Source organism: Myxine glutinosa, chromosome 14 (assembly GCF_964187855.1).
Source record: "Myxine glutinosa chromosome 14, kmMyxGlut1.1, whole genome shotgun sequence".
Lineage (NCBI taxonomy): Eukaryota > Metazoa > Chordata > Myxini > Myxiniformes > Myxinidae > Myxine > Myxine glutinosa.
The window spans coordinates 39388536-39394574 of NC_136274.1; positions in this window are offsets into that span (position 1 = coordinate 39388536).

Sequence of the window (6039 nt, forward strand, 5' to 3'; positions counted from 1 at the left end):
CAAAAGCGGGGTTCGCTACCCTGGAGCGACTCGGCATCGTTCGGCGCTCAGAGAGCGCTTGGGCGTCGCCGCTGCACATCGTGCCGAAGCCCGGCGGGGGATGGCGACCGTGCGGGGACTATCGCCGTCTCAATGACGCCACGACTCCCGACCGCTACCCCGTCCCCCACATTCAGGACTTTTCCGCCCGTTTGGCGGGCATGTCCTTCTCGAAGGTGGACCTCATACGCGGCTACCATCAGGTCCCCGTCAGGCCGGAGGACGTCCCGAAGACGGCGGTCATCACGCCATTCGGACTCTTCGAGTTCCTGCGCATGCCCTTCGGTCTGAAGAATGCGGCTCAGGCGTTCCAGCGACTGATGGACAGCGTGCTGCGTGACTTGGATTTTGTCTACGTCTACCTGGACGATATCCTCGTCGCCAGCGCGTCCCGCGAAGAGCACCTACGCCACCTCCGCACGCTCTTCGAACGCCTGGGCCAGCATGGCCTGATTGTGAACCCCGCAAAGTGCCGGTTCGGCGCCACCATAATCGATTTTCTGGGGCACCGTGTCACCAGGCACGGAGCCGTCCCCCTGCCGGCCAAGGTGGAGGCGGTGAAGGGGTTTCCGCGCCCCCGCACGATCAGAGGGCTGCAGGAGTTCCTGGGCATGGTGAACTTTTACCATCGGTTCCTGCCCTGTATCGCCCAGCTCCTGCGCCCCCTGCACGAAGCTCTCCGAGGTAAGCCGGGCAAAGGCGACGTTACCTGGACCGAGCAGATGGACACGGCGTTCACGGGCGCGAAGCTCGCCTTGGCTAATGCCACCATGCTCGCGCACCCGGCGCCCGATGCACCGATCGCCCTCACCACCGATGCCTCGGACTACGCGGTGGGCGCGGTGCACGAGCAATGGGTGCGTGGAGCTTGGCAACCGCTGGCGTTCTTTAGCCGGCAGCTTCGCCCGCCCGAACGCCGTTACAGTACCTTCGACCGCGAGTTGCTTGGGCTTCACTTGGCGGTCAGGCACTTCCGCCATCTGCTCGAGGGCCGTGCGTTCACTGCCTTCGTCGACCACAAGCCGCTGATCTTCGCGATGGGCAAGGTCACCGAGCCGTGGTTGGCCCGGCAGCAGCGTCACCTCTCGGCCGTGTCCGAGTACACGACGGACATCCAGCACGTCGCGGGGAAGGACAACCCGGTGGCGGATTGCCTTTCCCGGGCCGTCGCCCACGCAGTCCACCTCGGCATCGACTATGCCCGGATGGCAGCGGACCAGGCCGCTGACCCCGACGTCCAGGCCTTGCGGACCGCCGTCACGGGCCTCCGCGTCACCGAGGTGGCGTTGGACGGCGCGGGCGCGGCCCTCTTGTGCGACGTCTCCCTCGGGTGTCCTCGCCCCATCGTGCCCGTGGGCTGGCAGCGCCAGGTGTTTGACGCCATCCACAGCCTGTCCCACCCGGGCGCGAGGGCCTCCCAAAGGCTGATCGCCGACAAGTTCGTCTGGCATGGCCTCCGGAAGGCCGTCCGCGGCTGGGCCAGGACGTGCCTCGCGTGCCAGCGCGCCAAGGTGCACCGGCACACCCAGGCCCCGTTGGCCCCGTTCACGGTGCTGGAACGCCGGTTTGACCACGTCCACGTGGACCTGGTGGGACCTCTGCCCCCCTCTCGGGGTTTCACCTATGTCCTCACCATGGTGGACCGCACCACCCGGTGGCCGGAGGCCGTGCCCTTGGCGTCGACAACGGCGGCCAATGTCGCGCAGGCTTTCATCGCCACCTGGGTCGCCCGGTTCGGCGCCCCCTCAGACATCTCGTCCGACCGCGGCCCCCAGTTCACCTCGGAGCTCTGGGGGGCGGTCGCGCAGGGGCTCGGGGTCCGGCTGCACCGAACCACGGCCTACCACCCCTAGGCTAACGGCCTGTGTGAGCGATTTCACCGCTCATTGAAGGCCGCGCTCCGGGCCACCCTCCGCGACGGCGGCTGGGTCGACAGGCTCCCCTGGGTCCTGCTGGGCCTCCGGACGGCGCCCAAGGAGGACCTGCGCGCATCCGTGGTGGAGTTGGTCTTCGGGCAACCGCTGCGGGTGCCGGGCGAGTTCCTCCCCGACTCCACGGCACCATGGTCCGCGGCACAGCAGCGCTCCGCTCTGCAAGAGACCGCCCAGAGGTTCGCCCCTGTGCCAACGGCATGCCACGGGCACCCACCGACGCACGTCGCCCCGGAGCTTCGCACGGCGGAGTACGTCTTCGTCCGCCACGATGCCCACCGGACACCACTGCGGCCCCCGTACGACGGGCCTTTCCGCGTGCTGGAGACCGGGGCGAAGGACTTCACCCTGGACATCGGCGGTACTCCTGACCGCGTTTCGGTAGACCGCCTCAAGCCGGCCCACCTCGACGTGGACCATCCACCGCCAGTGGCCCGACCCCCACGTCGGCGGACCCCCGGCACCGCCCAGCCCCGCCGCCACGCCGCCCCCCGGTCCTGCACCCATCCCAGGGGCAGCCAGGGGCATCCCACCTGGCATCCCTGCACCCCGGACGCCGCCGATCGCCAGGGGGCGCTTCGGCCGGGTCATTCGTCTGCCCCGCAAACTGGCCCTCCAGGTGCGCGGGAATTCTGGGGGGGCGCGTGTGGCGGACACAAAAGCCCACTGGCGTGGTGACATCATTCCGCGCACCAAGTGGGCGGTGGCCACGCCCGAGGGGTAGGCGTGGCCTCATGATATACACCGGGCGCGCAGCCCGGAGCGCGCCAGTGTTACAGTGAGCTCCTGAAATAAAGACGCTTATAAGTTACCGCTTGTCTGCTTCCTCCTTGCTCGCAAGCAGCGCGTGTAACGCCGCGCTTTAGTACCATTATTGTAGAAACAAACTAGGTACCAACGGCACTAATTGTAGAAACAAACCCAACAACAGGTATGAGCCTCCCCCTATCATACATGTGGAGGCTTAACCAGACCCGAGCCTGAGTGTAAAATGGAGTAAATACTGCCAGAGCACCCTTCTGCCAGAATACTTCTGCTGTTATTAAAGCTTAGCCTCTCCACCGGAACCGGAACAGGGTGTGTGACGAGGACGAATTGATTCGATTTGATTCGTGAAGCGATTCTTCACGATTGAGTGACGGGGCCAAAAACTTGTGAACAAGTTATGACAAAACGATGTGGATGACTTGGGGAGGTGACAAGAACAAGTTGATTAGATTTTGGTTCAGGTCTGGACGCAGATCCGACCTATCAGTGGGATACAAAACGTAAACTTTTCAAAAATCCAGGTGAACCGGAAATAGGCCATTTTGTGTGTCTTCGAGGCTGGTAAAGAAGGGTGGGGACTGTTTGCCTCATTGGGCCGTAGTTGGCTGTGAGGCCCATGCACACACAGGACTTTGATTGGTGGACTGGTGCTGCCATCACACGTGCCGTGGATGCTCGTTGACAGGCGGACAGTTAACCTTTATTATTATTATTTTGTTTTTTTGTACACAAGATCGAGGCTCGTGTAAGAGCGAACATTAATGACCAAAAAAAAAAAAACGGACACATAAGACGAAATAAAGGGAGTGGGAGACGAGATGAGGAAAGGGGGGAAAGCACATAAGTACAACATCGGAGAGCGGGGACATCGGGAGATCTGTGGGACGGGGAGGGCTTGGGGGGGGGAGGAGGCGTGGGAAGGGTGGGGGGGGGGAGGAGGCGTGGGAAGGGTGGGGGGGGGGAGGAGACGTGGGAAGGGTGGGGGGGATGGGAGAGGTAAAGAAAAACACATGGACACTGCTAGGACTTCCAGGAAAGAAGTTGGTATTTCAAAAAAGTGGAATTGGGGTGAAATTAGCGGGGGTAGAAAAGATCAAGGTTTTGGATGGGGGAAGATAAGAGATGGTGGTGAACAGCTGTTTTAAAGACCTGGAGCGAGGAGTGGGATTGAACAGAGTGAGGGAGTCTTCACCTTCAAGAGAAAGATGGGTGTGAGGATAAACACGCCGGGCCGACGAGGACCCGAGGTTGCGGAAACCTCTGAAGCATCCCATCCAAATGTTCTCCTCTGGGCACTCACTGTGATCGTCCTCCATTCACTGGGTCTAGCTGTCCACACTTCCTCCTGCCCTGCTCCACTCTTGCACGCCAGACTGCCCGCCTCATGGGGTCCTGAGTAGACCACGCATCTCACTTGTGTGGTTCCCTTGTGGGGTGTGACCGTTGGATGTGTGGGTCCAGGGCAAATCGATGTACCCTGAAAATTTAAACCACTGGCATGAAACTTCAATACTTGTGTCACGTGGTCACAGGACCACTCGATAAGTTTTATCTCAACGGATATTGTGCGACCTTTTACCTCTATGATTACAAATGTGACTGCGGGCTTAACCCCACCTTGGATCCTTCTAGTTGAATGGTCTATATCAGCTCGATAAACGCCCCAACCAAAGCTTGGAGAAGTTTACCTCCAGATTAAAACAGGTAATACACAATCAGTTAAGTTTGCTCTGAAGCATGTCTTGCCACAACAGTTCCAAATGAGAATATTAATTAAATATTTAACTCTTAATTTCACCTAAATAAGGCTGCTCCAGTTAATAATGAGCATTTGGCTCACTCAGCTTGTTTGCTACTGCGTTCTTTAGTGTAATAACATTCTTGGAACAAAACATGTTATTGTTATAAATAAATGAAATCGGACGATACTTTGCAAAATGAGAAACTTTCACATAGAAATGGATGTTCCTTATTTGTCGAAACATTTTGAAAATGTCTTATCAAAAACATTGCAAACTTCATGCGGAGATGGGTCCGAGGTGGATGTGGTCTCCCACCTTTCAGACTCCCACCTTCAGACCCCATCAGGACTCTCACCTTTCAGACTCCCACCTTCAGACCCCATCAGGACTCTCACCTTTCAGAAAAAATAAAATTCCATCAATCTTAATTTCAGGATTTGAAAAAGTACTTTTATTAGTTTAATGTTCTTCTCAAAGGATTATGTCCAGAAGACTGGTCAGTGTAGGCAAGGTAAAAGTGAAGTTACATTTGTAGGAAGATTTTCCCTCACTCCTCCATTCTCCCACACTCCCCCTTCCCTTTCCCCATTGGCCAACTCACCTTCAGCTATCTACCTCCATCACCCCCACTCCCTGCCACCATATGATTCACCTCCCTCTCCACATGCTCACATCACTGGGAACCTTATAGCATCCTCATCCCCAACCATGTCACATCACCCTCCTCTCCAGGCTAACTCACATCCACCTCATCCTCCAACCACCAGGTAACCTCTCCCATTCTCCATTTGGACACCTCCCCCTCCTAACCTCCAACCAGGGAGCCTCACCCCTGTTCTCCAACTGGCCAACTCTCCTCCCCACTCCCTCGAGTACGGCAGATAGGTGAAATCTTTGGGAGAATTGTGACTTTGATGATACAAGCCCGAGAGTTGGCACACAGTTAGAGTATGCCCTAAGGAAGATATTTGGATATAGGGCCATCGCAGATTTGTCCTGTGACAACAATGGCGGCCATTTTTCAAAATGGCTTCCATTGCTTGTTATTTTACATATATTTGGTACATTACTGTGTATAAACTGTTGTTAATGTTGTGGTCATACAAGCTTGACATTTGGCACATAATTAAAGACCCCCGAACTATATAGTGTAGCAGCACAGCAAACCTGTTGTGCATTTTGTGATACAAGCACCAAATTTGGCACAAATGTACATTAATATGTTGCGAACATTTTCAGATATTGGGCCACTTGAAATTCCGTAATTTTATTTTTCAAATTTTTTCAAATTTCGTAATTTCAAATTTTTCGGGTGACACCGTCACAATTTCGGTCTTCGAGGCCGGCCGATATAGTGGGGCGGCTTAGCCCAAATATTCAAAAGAATTGTGCATTTTGTGATACAAGCACCAAATTTGGCACAAATGTACATTAATATGTTGCGAACATTGTGTGGTCAGCAATGAAGACGAGAGTCTGAATTACATGTATGCAAAAGACCTTGTGAACCAGTGAAGCAAATACACGGGTAAGCATGAATTAAATCTAGGGCATGATAT